This window comes from Cibotium barometz, chromosome 47, assembly GCF_041138505.1.
Source record: "Cibotium barometz isolate CiBa-2024 chromosome 47, ASM4113850v1, whole genome shotgun sequence".
Taxonomy (NCBI): domain Eukaryota; kingdom Viridiplantae; phylum Streptophyta; class Polypodiopsida; order Cyatheales; family Cibotiaceae; genus Cibotium; species Cibotium barometz.
This window is the reverse complement of record NC_141092.1, coordinates 29,133,448-29,158,254: the sequence shown is the minus strand read 5'-3', so window position 1 is coordinate 29,158,254 and position 24,807 is coordinate 29,133,448. Positions and strand designations below refer to the sequence as shown.

General features: G+C 39.8%; 1 long non-coding RNA gene across 1 annotated transcript; it reads left to right on the top strand.

Annotated features, from left to right (window-relative positions):
* The first annotated feature begins 16,093 nt into the window (after positions 1–16,093).
* LOC147611564 (uncharacterized) lies at positions 16,094–17,172 on the top strand. The gene is made up of 2 exons (XR_015263808.1): positions 16,094–16,508; positions 16,612–17,172. It is a non-coding gene; the product is annotated as an uncharacterized LOC147611564 (long non-coding RNA).
* Positions 17,173–24,807: the final 7,635 nt, after the last annotated feature.

Sequence of the window (24,807 nt, the reverse complement as noted above, 5' to 3'; positions counted from 1 at the left end):
ATGAGGGAAGCATCTATGTCTTCTTGTTAAATTCATGATTATAATTTCATGTCTTATAAGATTGTTCTTTGATTATGTGTTGTCTACATGATTTTATAGCTTAACTTGTTGTAATTAGAGTTGTTTCTTAATCGCATTCTTAATTAGGTGCAGGTGCGTAGATTGTATTGTGCTGGTGAATCCTATCAAAAAAGTTTGTCAAACGGAGTTGTGAGTCAAAAGTTATGATAGTTCAGGCAAACTGCATCTGTAAACAGCAAAACAGGTTCTTTGAATAAGCAAACAGGTTCTTTGTGTGAGCACACAGGTTTCATCTTCGTCAAGCATTTTTAGCAAACCGCCAAATCTAGCTTTTTCGTCAAGCGTCTCTTATTATTTTGCTATTTTTAGCAAAACGACCAATCTAGCTTTTTCATCAAGCATCTATCAATGAATCTTGCATCCCACGTCTCGCTATTTTGAGGACTCTTTTCTTATCGACGTCTCTTATCTCTTGGGGTCGTGCTTGTCTATGGTGTGCAGATTTTGTGATTTTATCTTATACGTCTTCTCGCAGATAGATATGGCTATGACTGTTCTCGTCAATGGTTTTCCTTCTGGCCAACGTTCTATTCCTTCTTTTCAAGGCCAACGTTCTATTCCTTCTTTTCAAGGCCAAGGGTTTCCTGGTTGGAAAGCAAAGATGCTGTTAATTCTTGAAGGTGATGAGCTCTTAGATGTTGTTATTGGCGATTCTCTATGCCCGTCTTAGCCTACTATTCCGAATTCTGACAACGTTCTTATCATGGAAGGCCCTGTTCTTGATGCATGGCGTCTTGTTTATATGGATTGGTAGAGGCGTGATAAAGCAGCTCATCGGTACATTCTTTCTGCTCTTAGTGATTCTCTCATGCTTGATGTGTATGACTTTCCTACTTCCCATGACGTATGGGAGTATCTTATAGCAAATTTTCAGAAAAAGTCTGTTACAGAAACACTTTATTTGAGAGGTTTGCTTTCAAAGTTACAGTATGAAGTTGGTACTGCTATAACGGGGCATATTGATTCTTTCAAATCTATTATTAATCAACTTGATGCTGTCTGCGGCGGCGGGTGATCCTGTTCCATGAAAGCAACTTATTACAATTCTTCTTGATACGATAAAGGATCCGTCTTACGAAAAACATTGTTACCATTCTTTCTAACAAGGACGGTCTTGATTTTGACCAAACTTGCATATCTTTGATTGAGTATTCTCAACGTCAACAACGACGTAGCGTTGGTCATGGTGCAGCTATGTTTTCACAACAAGAGGAGCCTGAGTCACAACAGTTGGAACGGGCCTTTAATGTGCGAAGGCGTCCTTTTCAACGAGGCAACCGTAGAGGTGGTCGTCGTGGTGGTAGTTTCTCTCGTCTCAAATTTCCTAACAAGCATTGTTCTTACTACAATAGGAATGGTCATACTGAAGATGACTATTGGGCAATATGATGAAGAACACAACATTACCACAAAACAACCACGTTTATCTAGAGATTCTTCTTCTTGTGATTATTGTGGAAAATCTGATCATCCCTCTTCCATGTGCTTTAAGCGTCGATTTGATGTAGATCAAAATCGAGCATACGAGCATATGCACCCGAGCATCATGATAATGTTGTGCCTGAAACAAGTTGTGTTTTATGTTCAATTCCCCCAGACAGAATACTTCATGTACGTGATGGTTCACTTTTCATTATTGATTCTGGTGCTATAGGAAATATGACATATGAATCTAAGTGGCTACATAACTATCATTCTTTACCTGTTAAGCGTGTTGTTTATATTCCTGATGATACAACTTGCCAAGTCAAGGGCATTGGAGATTTATATCTTGGCACCTTATCTTCTTCAACTCGAGTTTTACGAGGGGTTTTACATGTCCCAGAACTTCAACGTAATCTTCTTTCAGTTGCAAGACTTGTTGATCTTGGTTTGTTTGTTGGATTTGACCACACCAAATGCCGCATTGAGAAAGATGGACAGATTATTGCAACTGCTTCTCGTAATGGCAATTTGTTTGAGCTCTCTCTTAATGATGCTGTAGCAAATGTTGTCACTGCTCCAGGTGATCATGATTGCAAGATATGGCATCATCGCTTTGTTCATGCTGATTTCTCAAAGCTTCTTAATCTTCATTGTCAAGGTCTTGTACGCGGAATGGATCTTAAAGCTCATCCTCATATGGGAATCTGTGAGTTTTGTGCTCTTGGCAAACACAATCGTAAACCCTTTCCTCTCTCGAATTCAGTTCATTCTCATGATTTGTTGGATCTTGTTCATACCAACATTTGTAGACCTTTGCCTCCATCGAGAAAACATCGTTATTTCATTACGTTTATTGATGATTACTCTCACGGTATACATTTGTTTTCTTGCTTCGACAAAAATCTGAGGCGCTATCTGTTTTTAAGCAATTTCACAAGGCTACCGAACTTCAAACTGGTCGTCGCCTCAAGAAACTTCGCAGCGATAATGGTGGAGAATATGTGTCTCGTGAGTTTGAGAGTTATTGTATGGACCATGGTATTCATCATGAACATACTATTCCATATTCACCTCAACAGAACGGTGTTACTGAACGTAAGAATTGCACTATTATCAATGCTGTACGATGTATGCTCATTCATTCTGGGTTATCTCGTGTTTTCTAGAGTGAAGCTCTCTTGACAGTAGTCTTTGTTCAGAATCATCTTTCTACTACTGCTCCTTCTGGTAAGATACCCATCACAGCATGGATAGGTGAAATTCCTTCTGTATCTCATTTTCGAACCTTTGGATGTATTGCTTATATTCATGTTCCTAAAGAAACACGAGCAAAGCTTGATGCTCTTTGGGCTTAAAGTTATTTTTATTGGGTATTCTGAAAATTCCAAAGGCTACAAATTCTATGACCCATCCTCCAAGAAAGTGCTTGTGAATCGTGATGCTATTTTGAATGAACAGCTTATGGGCGGTACATGGTCCATGGATGATTCTGATGATACTAAATCTTTGCTTCAAGCTTTTCCATTCTTGTGTGATGATGAATCTTCTTCTATAGAGTAACTTTCCTCTTCACAACCATCTAAAGAGCAACTTTCCTCTTCACAACCATTGATTTCGAATGTTGTCATTGATGATGTTGACATTTTTATTGATCTGCCTATTGATTTTGAGCATGGTTCTTGTCATGTTTATGATGAAGATTTTGAGGCTAATGTTTTCTCTACTTCTGAAGATCCGACCACGTATAGTGATGCTATATGTTCTCCACAAAAGGATCAATGGCAAGAGGCTATGGAGGCAGAGTACGATTCTCTTATCTCTAAAGGTACATGGATACTCACTGAGCTGCCTCCTGCTAGCCGTACTGCCATTAAGTGTAAGTGGGTATATAAGACAAAATTTAAAGCAGATGGATCCTTTGACAAATTCAAGGCACGTTTAGTTGCCAAAGGTTATTCTCAAGTTGCTGGCGTTGATTATCATGAAACCTTTTCACCAGTTGTTCGCATTACTAGTATTCGGGTTTTATTGGCATTTGCTATTCAATTTGACTTAGAAATTCATCAGATGGATGTGCGCACAGCTTTCTTGAATGGATATTTGAATGAAGAAATTTACATGGAACAGCCAGAAGGATTTGTTATTGCAGGTAAGGAAGATCTTGTTGCTCGTCTTCATAAGGCTTTATATGGTCTTAAACAAGCTTCACGGGCTTGGTACATCAAGTTTGATCTTTTTCTTACCTCCCATGGCTTTCTCTCTTGCTCTTCTGATCCCAACTTATTTACCAAACACCAAAATGGTAGTTTTGTAATCCTTGCCCTCTATGTGGATGATACAATCCTTGTTTCCAAGGATTGTTTCCAAGGATTTGGGATTTCTACACCAAAGTAAGCAGTTGTTATCTTCGGCATTTGATATGGTGGATCTTGGAGAGATTCACTCTTGTCTTGGCATTCAGATTCAAAGGGATCGCAGCAAAGGTATTTTATTACTTCGACAGTCAAAGTTTATTGAAGATACTATTAAGAAGTTTGGTTTGGAATCTGCACATTCAGCAACTACTCCTTGTCTTGCGAGTTCCATGAAAAACACTTCTGATGGTGGTGGCCAGCTTGTTACAAATCAACCATATGCTAATTTGGTTGGATGTCTTCAAGTTGTTGGTTTGAACACTCGTCCTGACATTTTGTTTATTGCTAACTATCTCGGGCAACACCTTGCATGTCCTTCTCTTAAGCATTGGTCTTCAGCAAAGCACGTGTTGAAATACTTGAAAGGCACTATAGATTATGGTTTGGTTTATCAACGACAATTCACATCCGACTCCATTCCATCTCTTTCTCTTTTGGGTTACACAGATGTAGATTGTGCCAGCTCACATTTATCTATGCGATCTACTAGTGGCAATTATTTCTTCATTAATGGTTGTCTTATTTCTTGGACCAGCAAGAAACAACGTTGTGTTGCAGTTTCTACAACCGAATCTGAATATGTTGCGGCATCACTTGCAGCTCGTGAACTCATTTGGCTTCGACAAGTGTTGACAGATATTGGCCATTCTCCTCTTTCTAGTACACCCTTGCGGTGTGATAATCAGAGTGCTATTAGTGTTGCAAAAGACTATGTCCAACATAACAAGTCAAAACACATTGCTGTGCATTACCATTATGTTTGATACAAAGTACGCAAAGGCACTATCATGATTGAAAATTGTCCAAGTGACCAGATGATTGCAGATATTCTTACCAAAGGTCTCAATGAGTCACGCTTCATTCTCTTGCGCTCAGAGCTTGGAGTTGCCTCGGGCTCACTCTTTCTAAGTTAGGCTTTTTACTCTTATGGTAGCTTTGTACATATATCGTTGTAATCTTATAGACACCATGCACTTTGCACATTTCATAATTGCACAGTATGACCTCTTGGTCCTTTTGTATATTTGTACATAGATGCACAATGCACTTTCACATCATTACTTCTGGTTCATATTTTCACATTTGTATAGGGGCTTGGGTTTTTCCCTTGTACTCCCCAAGGGTTTTTTCATCCATAGCTAGAGACCCTTGTTTGAGTGGGGGTGTTGGAGCTCTATATATGGCTCACTCTGCCTAACTTGGTCTCACCTATATATATGTATCTTGTCCTCAATATGAATCAGTCTTTGGGAGCGTACATGATGTGTCTCTTGTCTCGTCTCTTTCTCTCTACATTTCAACAATATATGGTTGCACCTAGCTGAATTTTGTGACAACAACACCTATCACATGAGTATTGGCATGTCTCCATTTGAAGTCATGTATGGTTATAAGGTACATATACCTTCTATTGAATTCAATGAGGGAAAGGTGAATCCTCAAGCCAAAGAGGAGATTGAGAAGATGTGTGCAATATTGCAAAGGTGCAAATATACGATGTCTAAGGCACAAAATCAAATTAAGAAATATGCCGATGAGTCAAGGAAGAATGTGGTTTTCAAAGAAGGGGATTATGTATTCTTGAGAATCCATAAGTCAAGGTATGCTTCATTCAAGGGAGACACCAATACAAAGCTTGATCATCGCTTTTATATGGACCTTACAAGGTGTTGAGAAGAATAGGTGAGGTTTCCTACCAATTGTTGTTACCCTCTAGCACCACGAGGATCCAAAATGTGTTTCATGTGTCACATTTGAAGAAGTATCTGGGACCTTAATTAGAAGTGGTTGATGAACTGCCACCTCTGGATGAAGAGGGAATAATTCAATATGTGGCAGAGAAGGTGATTGTAATGAGGGACAGACACCTTCATAATAGGTCTATTGTTGAGTATCTTGTGAAGTGGAGAGGATTGCCTAATGAAAACGCTTCTTGGCAGTTCAAAGGTTTCATGAAAGACCATCCGGAGCTCTTACAAGATATGGATCACAATGGATAAAGTGGGTACAGTTGTATGATTTTTTTGGATAGCTATATACGTGGTATGAAGGGTGTCATTGTTGTAAATTGTGTATGGATAGGCATGGCCATTAGTGTACTTTATCACTAATCAATCAAAGCTGAACAAGACTTCGTGGGCTTATGGACATCCTAGGGAGCAGTGCATATGTATACAAAATAAGTGGATAGCTCTATTTGGAGTTATCTTGTGTGAGATACCTTTTGGGATTGCAACGAATGTACTTTCGCATTCATGAGGGAAGTCAAGAATATTTCCAACAGCCCCCCATACCTTGCTCCATACAAAATCTTTTGGTGGGGATGTTTTATAATGAAGGGGGCTTGGTCTTGGGATTGAGTAAGAGATTTAGACATGCTCTGGACATATGGGAAGCCCATGGGCATGGACTTGGCCGGGCAAGTGTGGGGCCCCAAAATTAATAAAGTGTGAAAAGGTGGGCAAGTATATAAGTGAAGAAATTGTAATTAGGGTCAACTAATCATTTTACTAATCAAATCATACTTTATTGGAGGTGCAAGCTTCCATGGCTATGGTGGTACTCCCTTGAGTGCATGTGGTATGCCATTATGAGTGCATTTCTTTCTCTCTGGTGATTGTGTGTGTGTGTGTGTGTGTGTGTGTGTGTGTGTGTGTGAGAGAGAGAGAGAGAGAGAGAGAGAGAGAGAGAAAGAAATGGATAGTTTTTGCTGGCCGTCACCTCCTCCACATTCAAAATCACCAAGAATAGGCTTAATAGTAACGCTTGTTATGTGTATAATTATTACTTACGACTTGTTTAAGCTTGGATAATCACTAATGATTGGAAAAAAAGTGATTTCAACCTAAAAAACATGCATGCAGAGACTGCCGAGTTGTGAAGCTCCCAAGTGATTATATATCATGCCATTGCCAAGGTTCTCAGCTTCTAATGGCGTGTAAGCCTTAGCTAATCTTAGCTCGGCTTAGCAAGGCAACACTAAATGCCTATTAAATAATAGCTATCGAAATAGGCATCAATATGTGCATCGAAATAATTATCAAAAATTTATTTTTTATAAATTTGAATTTATATATAATATTTGCTAGTTTCCACCCTGGGGTGTGTTTTAGCCTTCTCTTTCTACCTCTTTGCAAGCATATGTGTCTATGAGAGGGAGAGAGAAAGAAGCGAGAGAGCTAGAGAGAGAGATCAGAGAGAAAGAGAGATAAAGAGAGAGAGAGAGAGACGGGTGGCCGAGGGAGAGAGGAGGGTAGAACTTCCATCATGCTCTTTGAAGGAGAACAAATGCTAGCTCCTCCTCCTCATCCACTAAGGTGCAATTAAGAAAGTGTCCTATTTTACAACAATGAAATTAAAGTTCATCATCAACTTGCTCGTTCTCAGCGAGATCCATGGCTCCAAATAATTCTATTTCTAGAAATACTCCATCATTGTTGTCAATTGGTGGAACCGATTGTCTTGCAGTAGTAGAAGGTAATTCATCCATGTCGTCATCCTCTTCTAGCTCTAGCATGAGAGCTGTCGATGCATCATGATCATGCTCAGTTTGAATCTCTTCTTCTTCTAGATTATCTCTAGTGTTTGTTTCTCGTTCAAGATGTATTTTCTCAATGAGTGCACCTTCATTCGATCCTAATCCAGTGTGAGTCTCACCTACTTACTCAACTATTATGTCTTCTTCTTGTTCTTCTTATTGTTCAATAGAGGTGCTAGTGGTGTATGCTCAACCATCACATGATCTAGGGGGAGTTCCTCATCATCTGGCAAATAGTCAACTGCTATTTTTACCTTTGCAAATATTTATTTTCCACATGGATTTATTTGGATCACAAACAACCATTAATGATCTGTCGGGTCTTTGACAAAGATGACTTGCTCACAGTGCTCTGGTAGCACAAATGTGTGTCTTTGGTCAGTCCATATCTTTGTGCGGTCTGCTTGAAGAAATCCACACTTGTCTTTGCGTACAATTACTGGTGCCCCTTGAGTTACCAACTTGAACCATTTCATATAAAAAATGAACATATCAAACTTTCTAAATCCAACCTTGATAATATCTTGGATTGTTCCACAATAATCTAGCATGCCTACTTCAGTATTTCCATCACTTGCACTTGAATGACTTTCTTGCATGAAATTAGCCTTCACACCATAATCAAATGTTCTTCTATTTTTATCTATTCCTTCTACTCGAAAGTGACGTCCGCGTGACCCAAACTTACGATACTGCAAGCACAATAAAAAAGTACTTTTATTGTTTCAATTCACGAAAGCACAACATAAAAGATAATGCATAGATATCTCAAACTCACATACATGGAAATCACAACCATATGCAAGCTCCTCCTCCTCATCACTTATTGATTCACAATTGCGTTTAGCTTGCAGTATGGTTTGCTCGAGCCATTTATTAGAAGGAAAGTCTAGAAGAAGTGCAAGTTCTGTTAGGTACGGTAGTGTGCAGGTTGTTTGACTCCTTCTAAAACTTAAACGAGCTTGGTCCCTTTTAGCCTTCATCAAGTTGTATCTCTCGATCCATTTCTCCATAGCGTGTGAGTTTAAGATGCAAAATTTATTGATCTTCTCACACAATATTGCTACATCCATTGTTCTCACAAGGCCTTTCCCTTGTGGCTCTTCCCCAACTAGTCGATCATCTTCTTCTTGTGTCCATAATCTTGGCATATCGGGATCAGACGTACTGTGAAATTTAGATATATATACAAGTGATTCTTGAACAAGCCATCCCGCTTCCATACTACCTTAAGGACTAGATCTTTTGAAAAACAAATCCTTTAAGTGTCTTCATAAATCTCTCCAAGAAAAACATCCATCGACTATGGACAACCCCAACTACAGCAACTTTATCAACCACATGAACTAGCAAGTGCAATTGAACGGTTAAAATACTTGTTGGAAAGTATTTCTTAGCCATTATAACAGCCTCGATGGAGTTTAACCATGCTGCTTCCAATGTGTCTCTACTAATCTCTTTCCTTGATATCCAACACACCACTATACCAATTTTGTAAATTTTTGCTCTAATGTCATCGTTGAGGCAATCCTTGATGGCTATAGGAAGCACAAATTGCAAGAATTTTTATCAATCATGACTCTTCAAGTCACTAAGCTCATCGTCCTTTGTAAATGCTCCCTTCAAAAAATGCATGCATCCTGTAGGGGTATGAAACTCACTAATGCACTTCTTTACATGCCGTTGCTCTTCCTTTGACATGACCCAAGGTGCTTTTGGTAGCTTCACCTTCCCATCTAGTCTATTTTGAGCCCATAAGGGTTACATGCATTGAACCTCTTGTAAATCATCTCGTTGTGCCTTGCTCTCCCTGTCGATGATAGGTAATTTGAAATGTCGGGGCACGCAAGATCTGGAAAGATTTTGAATTTGAATGAAAAGTAGCGATCATTGAAATAAGTGTCAAAAAGGTCGTGGAAAAGGACGTTGAAATAGTGTGGAAAAAAGCGTCAAAATATCCGTCAAAAAAAGCATGAAGATTTTATTTTTTCGATGCTTATTTCCACGCTGTTTTCCACTAACTTTTTGACCCTTTTTTCCACCTTGATCTCGACGCTTTTTTCCATGGTTATTTTGATGCATATATCGACCACTTATCTTGTATGTTTCATTTGATGTTATGTCTACTTTGTAAGTATCAACGCTTATCTTGTTGTTTTGGTACTTTTAGAATCAAGTGGTTGGTCGGCTGGCAATGGGAGAAGAGAGGACATTGCTTGTCGCCACCATAACACGTACTTTCTTTTGGAGAAGCTTGAGCAAGAAGGCGCCAACCTCAATTGGGGACGCATTGTAGATATGGTAAGTGCGGCAAGCCTTATGATTTGTATACTTGCTTTGCCATGTCATGTTAGATTGTTGTTTTGTATACCAAAAAAAGTGTCTTGTATGGTTTTTACAAGAACCAATACCTGATCTTGAGTGAGGGCTCCACATAGAGTGGCCTTGCCCATGTCTTTCCTCTTGTACAAACATATTTTGGTCAGCTAACATCTTTGTTTGAGCTTGTATAGCTTGTATGCAACTACTTTATGCAATTTTGGTCATTGATGAGTATAGCTTGTATGCAATTTTATGCAACTACTTTATGCAATTTTGGCTTATCTCGTCAGAGCTTGTAATATGGTCTTTGATGTATAAATTTCACATCTTGAAATATAATTTGGCCATTGTTTGCACTTGTGTACAATGTACCTACTTTGTAATGTCAAAAACATTATAGCACTCTAACTTTTTCGACAAATTTGCTTCGTTCTTCACATCAGAGTACAATTGCCTTTAGTACTCTATAAGTTTGCCCCATAATGGTACATCCACAGTCTTGTAGCTGGATGCACCATTATGCCAAAAAAACTTATACCTGCATGCGTCAAAACAAGCATCGAAAGTTTCCTGCATTCATCGAAAAAAACGTCAAAAGTTTCTTGCATCCATCGAAAGCGTCGAAAGTTTCCTGCATCCGTCAAAAAAATCATCATAATAGTAGTCGATATAGTCGTCGGAATAGTAGTCAAAACATCCATCGTGAAATAGCAGTTGAAATAAGCGTGGAAATGGCAATTGAAATACTCGTGGAAAAATTCATCAAAACAAGAGTGGAAAAACGTGTTTATTTCGACGCATGTATCAACGAGTATTTTGACTTTTTTTCCACATGTATTTTGATGTTTTGGGGATTTTGAGCTTAGTTCTAAAACGTCAAAAAAACGTGGATAATGGCCCAGTCTCTTTTAGTGATGATGGCATTAAGATTCATCCCAAGAAGGTATAATGTGTAAAAGAGTGGCCTACACCCAACAACACTACTCAAATAAGGGGATTTTTGGGACTATCATCCTTTTATAGGAGGTTCATATGCTATTATACTCACATGGTAGCCTTGCTTACCACGATAGGCTTAAGAAGGAAGCATTTTGTTTGGGATGTTGTTCCCAATAAGAGCTTCTAAGAGCTCAAGGAAGCACTAATTTCATCCCCAATATTGGTTTGTTTTGATTTTTCTAAGCTTTCACTATATGGGTTAATGCAAGTGGGAGGGAAATTGGTGTCATGTTATATTCAAAGCATGGGGTGATTGCTTATGAGAGTAGAAACCTCATCAAGAAGGAGAAGGGGCTTCATGTTTATGATGATCAAGAAATGTTGGCCATTTTGCATGCTGTGAAAAAGTGGCATCACTCTTTGTATGGTGGGCATTTCAACATAAAGACCGATCATCGGGTACTCCAATATTTCCTCACCCAACAAAACTCCAAAGAAAAAGAGATGTCTTGCTACCTTGCAAAACTATGACTTTTAGATCTCTTACACATTGGGAAAGGACAATGTCGTTGCGGATGCACTATACATGCCATTTCGGAGGTGCATCATAATTGGATTCATGAGATACTAGATGAGTATTTGGTGGATGACATGGCTGGTCCATTGTTTCAAAAATTATAGCAAGAGTTATGTGATAAATATCCACATTTTGAGGTGCGCAATGGGTTGCTTTGGTACAAAAGGGAAAGGTCTATTTGGTTTCTCACTCATCCTTCAAGCTGAAAATCCTTTAAGAGATTTACTCTTCACCCATGGCGGGTCATTCAGGCTCATCCTTCAAGCTGAAAATCCTTTAAGAGATTTACTCTTCACCCATGGCGGGTCATTCAGGAGTGTTCAAGACCTATGATGATAAGATACAGAAGAGTTTCCTTTGGAAAGGTCTTTAGAATGATGTGCATGACTACGTGTGCAAAAGTGTTTTCCTTTCTAACAAAACAAGGATCTCAACCGATTTCTGAGAGGATTGTTGCAAACATTCCCTATTCTGGAAGGGAAGTGGACATACATAGACATGGATTTCTAAGCAAGGGTGGAATAGCACATATGTAGTAGTTGATAGATTGACAAAAGCAGCTCATTTCATACCCACAAAGGTGCAATATATAGCTTCTATGGTGGCTCAAAAATTCATGGAGCATGTGTTTAGGTTACATGGAATGCCTAAGCAAGTAGTAAGCGATAGGGATGCCAAGTTCATGAGCCATTTTTGAAAGAGTGCCTTATATTCCATGCAGACTACAGTCACCCCAAGTACGGCCTATCACCCAAAAATGGATGGCCAAACCGAAAGGGTGAACAAGTGGTTAGAAATCTATTTGAGACACTATTGTTATGACACCCAAGCTTCATGGGATAGATGGTTGCACCTAGCTGAATTTTGTCACAACAACACCTATCACATGAGTATTGGCATGTCTCCATTTGAAGCCATGTATGAGTATAAGGTGCATATACATTCTATTGAATTCAATGAGGAAAAGGTGAATCCTCAAGCCAAAGAGGAGATTGAGAAAATGTGTACAATATTGCAAAGGTGCAAGGATAACATGCCTAAGGCACAAAATCAAATGAAGCAATATGCTGATGATTCAAGGAAGTATATAGATTTCTCTTGTGTGAGATACCTTTTGGGATTGCAACGAATGTACTTCCGCATTCATGAGGGAAGTCAAGAAGATTTGCAAAAGCCCATACATTGCTCCATACATGGTTTCGAGGATGAAACCTTTGGGTGGGGATAGTTTGTAAAATGAAGGGGGCTTGGTCTTGGGCTTGAGTAAGAAGTTTAGGCACGGTTTGGACATAAGGGAAGCCCATGGGCTTGGATATGGCTGGGCAAGTGTAGGGGCCCAACATTAATAAAGTGTGAAAAGGTAGGCAAGTAAATAAGTGAAGAAATTGTAGTTAGAGTCGAATAATCATTTTACTAATCAAATCATACTTTCCTTGAGCTTCAGCTTCCATGGCTACGATGGCATTCCCTTGAGTGCATGTGGTACTCCATTATGAGTGCATTTCTTTCTCTCTCTCTCTCTCTCTCTCCATCACAACATTTATTTCAACCTTGGACTTTAAATAATGCTGGGTGGTGTGAAGTTATGCAATGGATGATGTTAGATAAATGGGTGTCTCTTATGGTGATGGCATGGATGATCGCTTCACTATACTACTACTACCTCCGTAAACCGAGAAGTCCATAAACCGGGAAGTTGATTTGTTTAATAAAAAGCTGAGAGAGAAAAATTAGTCGAGAGAAAGAAGATCCAATTTCAAGAATCCCAAGAGCTTGTATATAAAAATAGAATTTGATTCAGATACCAATCGAGAAAGATTTTTAAGGTATGAGTTAGTACGGATAAAACCGTAAAGTAAAGGATGGTCAATTGGATCATGTAACATATCAAAAAAATTTAGGAAGCATCAAAATAGATAAACAAGCCTCCGCACTAATCCAAGTAATAATAATTAAAAAGGGTTGTGTGAGGGGTTCGTATGGGACAAAAACTCAAGGAAACTTGAATATGGTTGGTTTATAGGCCCCCAAACTCATAAAATCACTCTTCTAGATAATTGGAATCTCCAATTTCCTTAGGGACATGTAAACATCATGTACAATCACAAAAGCCCTATGGGAAGGTGAAAGAAAAGAGGTAAAACTCATCTTAGACCTTAGTTGAAAATGGCAAAGATTATTGTTGAGTTGTTAAATGACTTATATGGATTAAATACATAATGGTGAGCTTATCAAGAGAGAAAGATTAGTTATATCAAACCCAAAAGGGTGTCAAGCCCATTGGAGAGAAAGATCGGTATTTAGAGATTGGGTACAAGAGTCTTTTTTGGGTAATACACACTTCTATCCCGATAGGAAGTACCACTCTATTAGGGAGAAGTTGTTGCTAAGGCTCCACCCATAAGAGATTTTACATGAGAGAGAAGTTTATTAGCCCTTATGAAGATGAGTGATTTTTTAATTTCTTGCTCAAAAAATATTAAAGGACTTATTATTTGGCAAAGCAATATAACATCATTTTCAATACAAGATTTGGATCTCACAATTTATAAACCTTGAGAAGCAATGTAGCTCTAAGAAGGTACTAGTAGTATAGTAGTAGCTCAAGCGTTTTTAAGGAGTGCACCAGATATATATATATATATATTGAATAAAAAGAGAGTGAATGAGAGAGAAAGAGTGCATGAACGTTCCAACCTTGGAATTTCACATCAGAGAAATGGGCGTCTCTTATAAAGGGTGATGGCGTGGATGATCGCTTCACTACTACTACTACCTCCATAAACCGAAGAGAAGTCCATTCATCTAATAAAAAGCTAGAGAGAGAAAAATTAGTCTACAGAAAGAAGATTCAGTTTCATGAATCTATTCTTATTACAAAATTACATTTAGTCCCAAGAGCTCATATATAAAAACATAATTTGATTCGGATACTAATCGAGAAAGATTTTTAAGGTATGAGTTAGTACAGATGGAACCGTAAAGTAAAAGGATTGTCAATTAGTACCATAATTGGATCATGTAAAATATCAAAATATTTTATGAAGCAATGAATTAGATAAACAAGCCTCTGCTCTCATCCAAGTAAAATATTAAGGTGATTAAAAAAGGGTTGTCTGAGGGGGTTCGTATGGGACAAAACTAAATGGAAACTTGAATATGAGTTAGTTTATAGGCCCCCAAACTCATAAAATCACCCACATAGGTAGTTGGAATCTTTAGTTGCCTTAGATGTACAATCACCCAAGCCCTATGGGAAGGTGCAAGAAAAGAGGTAAAAATTATTATACCCTAGTTGGATATGGTAGAGATTATTGTTGAGTTGTTAAATGACACATATGGATTAAATACATGATGGTGAGCTCGTCAAGAGAGAAATATTGGTTATATTGAACCCATAAGGGTAAGCCCATTAGGAGAGAAAGATTCATAGAAAGATATTGGGTATAAGAGTCGTTTTTGGGTAATACACACTTCTATCCCAATAAGAACTACTTCTCTATTAGGGAGAAGTTATTGTTCAGGCTCCAGCCATAGGAGATTTTGGATGCGAGAGAAGTTTTATAGCCCTTATGGATGAGTGATTTTTTAATTTTTTGCTCAAAAAATATTAAATATTTGGTAAAGCAATATAACATCATTTTCAATACAAGCTTTAGATCTCACAATTTATAAAGTAGTGTCCTATCTTCATATGTATTTCAAAGCTCTATAATCTACATAAGTATTGATGAGAGATTGAGGAAGTAGATATGTAGATATATTTATTCTTGGATATTTTTATGGAAACCATGGAAAAGAGAAGTGTGTAGTACTTAGTAAGAGCGGATGTTCATGTTCTTATCAAGCAAGGATCATTTAGTAAGAGGTGACCTTCTAGTTCTTATTAGTTTCTACATGTGGCACCAACATGTATGTTCGTTAGGTTTCTATCATTATTTATATTTTACACAGTGAGAGCAATGCAAGGCACCCTTGTGTCCATTACGTTTATGTCATTATTTGTTACACATAGTGAGCAATGCAACGTACCCTTGTGTGCACAATAGATAATTTCTCCATCCTTGTTGACTATTTATGCATTACCTATACATAGAGGCCTCTATCCATATGCATAAAGAGACCTCTATGCATGTTGAGACCTGCGTGGACCTCTCCATGCATGTGCACATGCATGGAACTCTATATGCACGTTATGCTTATGCATTAAATACACGAGATCCTGATGCATGGATCTCTAGACTATGCATATAGAGCTCTCTATGCATATGCATAAGCTCTATATTAAACTCAAAATGGTGAACCCATCGTGGGAACATGTAACTTTATAATTGAAGTTTGGGTACAAGAGTCGTCCGGGCAATACACACTTGTAGTAGGTAGCATCATCGGAACTACCCCCCTTGGTGGGAAGAAGTTGTTGATGGGTGTGAAGAATCTACAAGCATGGTGGTGAGGAAATGGACTAAATATCTGTACTACATGGGGGTTGAGTTTGCGTGGGTGAGACGCCATGGGCAATCAATCTCTCTACTTTGAGAAGCAATGTAGCTCTAAGGTAGTAGTAGTTGTTGTTGTAGCGTGTTCAAGGAGCGCACCATATATATATATATACATATGTATATGTATATTGAATAATAAGAGAGTGAATGAGAGAGAAAGAGTGCGTGAACCTTCCAACCTTGGACTTTTAATAAGGTGTGGCGGTGTGAAGTGGTGCAGTGGATGACGTCAGAGAAATGGGCGTCTCTTATAAAGTGCGATGGACTGGATGATCCCTTCACCACTACTACTACTACTACCTCCATTTACCAATTGATTAGAAAGGCTATATAGGAGAGAGGAAGAGAGAGAAGAAGGGTGTCAAGGTTTCATGGCAAGTACTGGAGACAATCATGATGTTCAGCTACTAGACGCTTGGGCCAGCCCGTACGCGATGCGTGCTCAAGTGGCTCTTGCTGCCAAAGGCATCGCCTACACTAGCGTTCCCCAAGAGCTTGGGCCTAACAAGAGCCCCCTCCTCCTGTAATCCAAACCTGTTCACAAGAAGGTCCCCGTGCTCCTCCACAAGGGAAAACCCATCTCCGAATCCCTCATCATTGTAGAGTACCTAAATGAGGCCTTCCCTTCCCCCGATGGCAAAGACTTGCTGCCGAAGGACCCCTACCACAAGGCTATGGCTCGTTTCTGGGCAGATTTCTGTGATAAAAAGGTAAGCATCTTAATAAGGCGGTCTGGCAAATTATGATAGACAATATATATTTGTGCTAATCTTGCATTGAGAACTAAGACCTTTAGTTACTGTGGGTGGACAGGTTCTTGAGACTCTGTTGAAGCTGATTCGAGTGCTAAGGGAGGAGTTTGGAGTAAAGGGATACCTGAGTACCTTGGAGGGTGCCTTTTTCCAAAGGACTCGGAGCTTCCTTACTTTGGCGGCTCTCAAGTGCGCTTTGTTGATGTGGTGTTGCCCCCCCTAGTTGTGTATCTGCCTGCATTGGAGTCTATGGCAGGCTTTGAATGGGACTTGGAGAAGCTACCCCGCTTCCAAGCCTGGCTGAAGGCCTTTGAAGGCTGCCCTCCGGCGGCAAGCTAAGCTCGCAGAGGCCGCCAAGGGTTTCAGAAATAACCGCTTCCCAAACGAATGAACTACTGCTTATTTACTTACTGAGCTGGAGTCTAGAAGAGCTTGACGTTTTTATCCTTGTTTGTAGAGCAAGCACGAGAGTGAGTTCTGTATCCCCGTCCCCCGTGAATAACACAATGCATTATTGATTGGTGTTTTCTTTTATTCTTCTCTCAGACACACAATGCAAACTTGCGCTAGAGGCAGAATGCACAACAGAAAGAGTCCCGTTTTTTCAAATCTAACACTTTTGACACATTGACTATTTCTCAATGTCACGTCAGGTCGTGTCGGTGAGATGTGTGTGTATATTTCTGTCTCTCTTAACTTTTACAATGAACGTGTAATTAGTTATACAACAAATGCTAGCTCGTCGTACTACGAGCCTTATGTCTTGCTCTCCCAGTTGATTGAAGGGGTCATGCTTATGAGTTATGACGTAAAACGGGCTAAGCCAGCCTTAGCACTATCTCCATGTAGCTTTTAATGCGCCCGATATAAAGGGCTCGACGATGCAGAAGCTAGCCACGACATGTTGAAACCTGAGAAAAGTTGGGTGTAAAATGTGCCCAAACATTGTGTTCATTGATCCATTGACCACCATTGCACACGTCCATCATTAATACCTTTGTTGTGTACATCCAAAAATCCCATACATTCTGTCAAAGAAATATCACATGAAACAAAGAATTTTCCATCAAATATACCCACATATAGATGTAGTAACATCATTTTCTCCTTTGAGTTGCAAGAAGTGTGCACATCAAAGCATGCATAGATGGCCAAGCGAAGGATGGCAGTATCTTCAAATCCATGGGATCAAATAAACAAGATGATAATTGCCTAGCGAATGCACTCACCAAATTTAAAGCTTGAAGTTTTATTCTTCTGGTCAAAGTTTAGAGTTCTGTGAATGTTTTTTATAGTTTTCTCAACCTCATTATCTATTTTATAAAAACCATTTTAGCTTAAAAATCTTAAAAAATATAAAAAGTTTTTTAAAATCGGAGAAAAATCTTGTTGGAATTAGGGTTAGGGTTGCAATAACACACACACAAGATAGAGAAGCTTGAGAGCACACAAACTTACTAGATTAGAATAAACAAATGTGTGTCAGATACAAAAGATAAGTACACACCCCAAATGGAGTAGATAAGAGGGTGTGCATACACACAGGGAAAAAACCTCCCAGTAAGGGAAAAAGCACCCCGGCGGTCCGAAGTGTGTTCACACACATCACTACCATATAATGCTACAAATCCCCCTTGGAGTGATGATGTGAACATGTACAGGGTATGGCCGATCAATCCTAAAAAGGCGTTAAGCCCAAAGCTTTACGAAAAGCCTCGAACTTTTCACGAGGAAGAGCTTTCGTGAATAAATGTGTCATGTTGTCGTGTGTAGGCACATTGACCAAGCCGATCTTTGCTGGAGTAGAGAGTCTTTCCCTTGACATAGTGGTAATGCACCTCAATGTACTTAGTGTGGGCATAAAACACTGGGTTCCTCGCCTTCTAATGCGCTCTGGCTACTATCAGTTAAAATCATAGTGCTAGACGACTCCCCAAACCTCCAAATCAGTCATAAGATGTCTCAGCCACACACACTCTACTGTAGTTGTAAAGGCTGCCTTGTACTCAGCTTCACAGAGTTGGAAGTGGTCATTGCAGGCTGCTTCTTGTTGAGCCATGATATACATGAATCACCAAGGTGAAAGCAAAGTGGACACTCATGTGTCATAACATACACTAGTGGACACTCATGTATTCTTGGTTAAATGCATCGGGCATCATTTCCAAAGGATGGATCTATGAGAGGTGTTAAGAAATTACAGCTTATACATAGTGATGTATGTGGTCCTATCATGACACCATCTGTTGGGGGATATCTCTACTTTGTCACTTTTATTAATGATTACTCCAGATATAGCTAGCTGTATCCATTAAAGCAGAAATCCGAGGTTTTTTGTATCCATGGCTAAAAAAGAATGTGAATGCAATGTTGGAACCCTTCGTTCAAATCGAGATATGTCCAAGGAATTTCATGCATATATCTCATCCACGCTAGAGAGCTACTCCTTAAAATATTTGATCTTGCTCAAGAAGTTGTCCATTGAGTCTTCCTCATTCATGTGCTCAAACTCCAACTGTTTGCAGAGATATGCAACACATGCTTTATTGCGCACTTGGTATAATGCAGCAAGTGCATCCCATGCATGTTTTGAAGTCTTACATGACCGAATATGAGGAATAATGCTTCGCTTCACAGAAAGTGTAAGCAATGCACGTCATGTGCATCTCTTCCATCCCATCTCGTTTGAGCAACAGTGGGAGGTACTGGTGGTGCATGTGGAGGAGCAAAATCTGTATTATATTCTACTTCACATGTATTTAACAGCACCTGGTTGCACTGGTAGTTGTTAAATAGGACAAGTTTCACTACCATTGACCACATTCCAAGGCCTTTAGCAACCAGTACATGCATCATTGTATAGAATCACAATGGGTTTAATACATCACTACTGCCAACCGTGACTATCTACCAAATGAAAAATCTTTCAAGTACTCATTATTCACTGAATGCAACCCCGGATGGCTGCCAACTGACTGAATCACCTGCAAAATGTATGAAAAATAACACAGAGTAGAGAATAGAGTGTTACTAGAAAGTATGATGATCGATGTTGTTGAAGACACTATAGATGTTGTTGCACACCAAATATTTACCGCCGCTGCACAGCCCAAATGCCCAAATTCGAGCATAACCAATCCAAAATAACGCCTCTCCAGAACATCTGCAAAAACCTCATGGTGCCCAAAAAGCACCTGAATCGCACCGCAGACCCCAAAAACTTTGTATACATCACACTACAATATATACCTTCTTCTTCTAGGAGGGTATCTCAATCAGAGATAGAAAAACATGGTCGCCGACAAGGAGGGAGGAAGGATACCTGATCAAGTGTCAAGGAAGCTAGCTCTGATACCAATTGTTGGAATTAGGGTTAGGGTTGCAACAATGCACACACACAAGATAGAGAAGCTTGAGAGCACACAAACTCACTAGATTAGAATGAAAAATGTGTGCCGATACAAAAGATAAGTACACACCTCGAAATGAGTGGATAAGAGGGTGTACATATGCATGGGAGAAAAAACTTCCTAGTGAGGAACAAAGTGGTCCGATGGTCCTAAGTGTTTTCACACACATCACTACCATATAACGCTACAAATATTAAAAAATCCCATAAAATTTAACTCATCTTCTCCATCAGTGTTTGAGCTTAGTTCATGTGAGAAGCTAGTGAACCTTCCAACCTTAAGGTCGGGCGGTGTGAAGTGTTGCAGTGGATGACATCAGAGAAATGGGCATCTCTTATAAAGGGCGATGGAGTGGATGATCCCTTCACCACTAATACTACTACTACTACCTCCATTTACCAATTATTTAGAAAGACTATACAGGAGAGAGGAAGTACTAATTAATTAGAAAGGCTATACAGGAGAAAAGAGAGAAGAAGGTTGTCAAGGTTTCATGGTGGCGAGTAGTGGAGACAATCATGATGTTCAGCTACTAGACATTTGGACCAGCCCCTACGCGATGCGTGCTCAAGTGGCTCTTACTGCCAAGGGCATCGCCTACACTAGCGTTCCCCAAGAGCTTGGGCCTAATAAGAGCCCCCTCCTCTTGCAATCCAACCCTGTTCACAAGAAGGTCCCCGTGCTCCTCCACAAGGGAAAACCCATCTCTGAATCCCTTTTCATCGTAGAGTACCTCGACGAGGCCTTCCCTTCCCCCGATAGCAAAGACTTGCTGCCCAAGGACCCCTACCACAAGGCTATGGCTCGGGTGGCGAATTATGATAGACAATATATATTTGTGCTAATCTTGCATTGAGAACTAAGACCTCTAGTTACTGTGGGTGGACACGTTCTTGAGGCTCTATTGAAGCTGATTTGTGTGCCAAGTGAGGAGTTTGGAGCAGCTACTATAGAGGAGAGCAAGGGATACCTGAGTACCTTGGAGGAGGCCTTTCCAAAGGACTTGGATCTTCCTTACTTTGGGGGTGCTCAAGTGGGCTTTGTTGATGTGGTGTTGGCCCCCCTGGTTGTGTGGTAGGCTTTGAACGAGGCTTGGAGAAGCTTCCCCGCTTTCAAGTGTGGTTGAAGGCCTTTGAAGGCTGCCCTCCGGCATGCTTGTTGCTAAACAAAGCTAAGCTCGTAGAGGCTGCCAAGGGTTTCAGAAAGATCCGCTTCCCAAACGAATGAACTACTACTTGTTTACTTAATGAGTCGAAGTCTAGAAGAGCTTGACGTTTTTATCCTTGTTTGTAGCAAGCACGAGAGTGAGTTCTGTAGCCTCGCTGTGAATAACAATTGCATACAATGCATTATTTATTGGTGCTTTCTTTTATTCTTCTCTTAGACACACAATGCAAACTTGTGCTAGAGGCAGAATGCACAGCAGAAAGAGTCTCGTTTTTTCAAATCTAACACTTTTGATGAATACAATGCATTGACTATTTCTCAACGTCACATCACGTCGCGTCGGTGAGATACGTGTGTATATTTCATCTCTCTTAACTTTTACAATGAACGTGTAATTAGTTATACAACAAATGCTAGCTCTTCGCGTCCTACGGGCCTTATGTCTTGCTTTCCCAGCTGATTGAGGGGGTCATGCTTTTGAGTTATGACATAAAACGGGCTAAGCCAGCCTTAGCACTATCTCCACGCAGCCTTTAATGCGCCCGATGAAGGGCTCCACGATGCAGAAGGTAGCCACGACATGTTGAAACATGAGACAAGTTGGGTGTAAAATGAGCCCAAACATTGTGTTCATTGATCCGTTGACCACCATCGCACACGTCCATTGATCCATTGACCACCATCGCACACGTCCATCATTAATACCTTTGTTGTGTACATCCAAAAATCCCATACGTTCTGTCAAAGAAATATCACATGAAACAAAGAGTTTTCCATCAAATATACCTACATATAGGTGTAGTAACATCATTTTCTCCTTTGAGTTGCAAGGAGTGTACACATCATAATGAGCATGCATAGATGGCCAAGCAAAGGATGGCAGTGCCTTCAAATCCATGAGATCAAATAAACAACATGATAATTCCCTAGCGAATTCACTCAACAAATTTAAAGCTTAAAGTTTTATCCTTCTAGTCAGAGTTTAGAGTTCCGTGAAATTTTTTTAGAGTTTTCTCAACCTCATTATCTATTTTATAAAAACCATTTTAGCCTAAAAATCCTTAAAAAAATATAGAAAGTTTTTTAAAATCCGAGGAACATCTTGTTGGAATTAGGGTTAAGGTTGCAATAATGCACACACAAGATAGAGAAGCTTGAGAGCACACAAACTCACTAGATTAGAATAAACAAATGTTTGCTAGATACAAAAGATAAGTACACACCCCAAAATGAGTAGATAAGAGGGTGTACATACGCACGGGGGAAAAAACCTCCCAGTAAGGGAAAAAGTGCCCTCACAATCCTAAGTGTGTGTGTTCACACACATCACTACCATATAATGCTACAAATCCCTCTTGAAGTGATGATGTGAACATGTACAGGGTATGGCCGATCAATCCTAAAAAGGCATTAAGCCCAAAGCTTTACGAAAAACCTCAAACTTTTCACGAGGAAGAGCCTTCGTCGTCGTGAATAATACCATGTTGTCATGTTTTAGGCACATAGACCAAGCTGATCTTTGCTGTATAGCAGAGAGTCTTTCCTAGTGGTAATGCACCTCAATGTGCTTAGTGCGAGCATAAAACACTGGGTTCCTCGCCTGCCAATGCACTCTAGCTATCAGTGAAAATCGTAGTGCTAGATGACTGCCCAACACCCAAATCAGCCACCATAAGACGTCTTAGCCCCACAAAGACTCTACTGTAGCCATAAAAACTGCCCTCCTGTACTTAGCCTCACAGTTGGAAGTGGCCATTGTAGGCTGCTTCTTTTTGCTGAGCCATGATATACATGAATCACCAAGGTGAAAGCAAAACCCACTAGTTGGACACTCATGTGTCATAACATCTAGCCCAATCTGAATCACTGGTGGAAGCATGCAGTTTGTGACTCACCTCCCTTTGGATAAAATAATCCAAAATACTGAGTGCCCTATAAATAGTGAAAAACCCACTTAACAGCTTGCCAACACTTCATACCTGGGCCTATGTATAAATCTGCTTAACTGTGAGATCGCATACTATATATCTCGCCTTGTGTTGCACACATAAAGAAGGGATCCAATAGCTCTGATACAAACTAGCATTAAAAGAGTCTCCTGCATCTTGAACACTAAGTCGAGTACTTGTCTCCATAGGTGTAGCCACGGGTTTATAGTCTTCAAGATTCAATCTCTTTAATAGCTTATGTATATATTTAGACTACTGCAGCATAACAATGCCATCATTGCGTTGCATAAACTGAATCCCCAAATAGTAATGCAAGGGCCCCAAATCTGACATCTCAAACGTGACTACAAATTAGTCTTAAAGGCTGAAATCTGATCTATATCGGGTCCCGTGAGCAGCATGTCATCAATGTATAGAACGATGACAAAAAATGTGTCCTTACTCCTCTTCACATAGAGGGTACTCTCTGTTCGACTGTTGTAAAAATCATTTGCAACCAAGCATGCATGAATCTTCTCATACCATGCTCTAGGAGCTTGCTTAAGGCCATAAAGAGCCTTTTTCAACCTGCATACTTTAGACTCTTTTCCTTTCACAGCAAAACCAGGAGGCTGCGATACATACATCTCCTCATGTAGGTCAACAGTCAAGAATGCAGTCTTAATGTCCAACTTATGTACATTCCACCCATGATGTGCTGCCACAGCAATGAGACACCTAACGGTAGTCATATGAGATGTGGGTGCAAAGGTCTCATCTCATAATCAATTCCCTTTGTGTGTTGGGCATACCCCTTTGCAACAAGTCTGGCCTTGTAGGAATCAATGCTACCATCTTCTTTTTGTTTTATTTTGTAAACCCACTTAGTACCAATGGCCTTCTTGCCACCATGAGGTAGATCTGTCAAATACTAGGTGTCATTATTGAGTATAGAGTTATACTCATCCTACATAGCATGCATCCAATGATCACATAAAGTAGAAATGAGAACATGATTCACATGTGAATAATCTGTATGATGAGAACCTGCACGAGTTCTGCTAGGTAGAGGAACTACCAACTTGTTATCCCTTAATGTCTGCAAAAGCCATTTTGGCACACGTCTAGCTTCTTCTATGGCTGCTCTCTCTTCATCCACTACATCCTCAATAATTGCCTCATCAAAACGCTGATTTGCAGGCTGATTTTGCATGTGCAAAGGCTGAATCTTAGCACTTGGTTGAGCATTCAATTGCACTACATATGGCTGCTCTCCATTAAACAAAGGTAGGAGCAAAAAAGCAAACATGTCCCGTGAGTATATATTCTATTGTTTTTTGCATAAAAGCATGGGCTGAATTGAGTTTTTGACAAAAAAACATCTCTACTTACCAAAATCCACTTTGAGGCCGGATGGTAGAGTATATATCCCTTTCTTTCTGAACTGTATCCCACAAATATGCATTTAGTTGCCTATCATCAAGCCTACTGCATTGTTGCTTAGGCACAAGAGCATAAGCAAGACAACCAAAAACACGCAAAGAAGCCACAGAAGGCTTCCTGCCATGCCAAGCTTCATAAGGAGTTTTAGACTGCAAGGCCTTGTTGGTAGGGCATGTTATTATCTGCCCTCAATCCCTCCATGGTGCTCAGGCTAATCATCATCATTATTTCATCATTACCACCATCATCACCATTTCAGTATCATTCCATCTTCATCTTTACCGCCATCATCAACATTATCATCATCGT